This window comes from Penaeus monodon, chromosome 21 (genome assembly GCF_015228065.2).
Source record: "Penaeus monodon isolate SGIC_2016 chromosome 21, NSTDA_Pmon_1, whole genome shotgun sequence".
NCBI classification, from domain to species: Eukaryota; Metazoa; Arthropoda; class Malacostraca; order Decapoda; family Penaeidae; genus Penaeus; species Penaeus monodon.
Genome location: NC_051406.1, coordinates 40,644,242 through 40,644,485, shown reverse-complemented (window position 1 = coordinate 40,644,485; position 244 = coordinate 40,644,242).

Sequence of the window (244 nt, the reverse complement as noted above, 5' to 3'; positions counted from 1 at the left end):
ATACATACTTTTTCGAATACGTAGACACAGAGAAAAGTCCATAAAAAAAGGGATTCCCAAATAAACGGAATTTCTTATCTAAGAGACATTAGACGTGCTGACAGAAAGTAAAATAGAGTTTATTAAAAAGCTGAAAGGAAAAAAGTTGAAGAGATGAGATCAAAAGACTGACATTTTTTTATGGGAGTTACCTAATGCCTTCGAAGTTAGGAGTGTCTAGTTACAAAGAGAATGTTGAGTTATT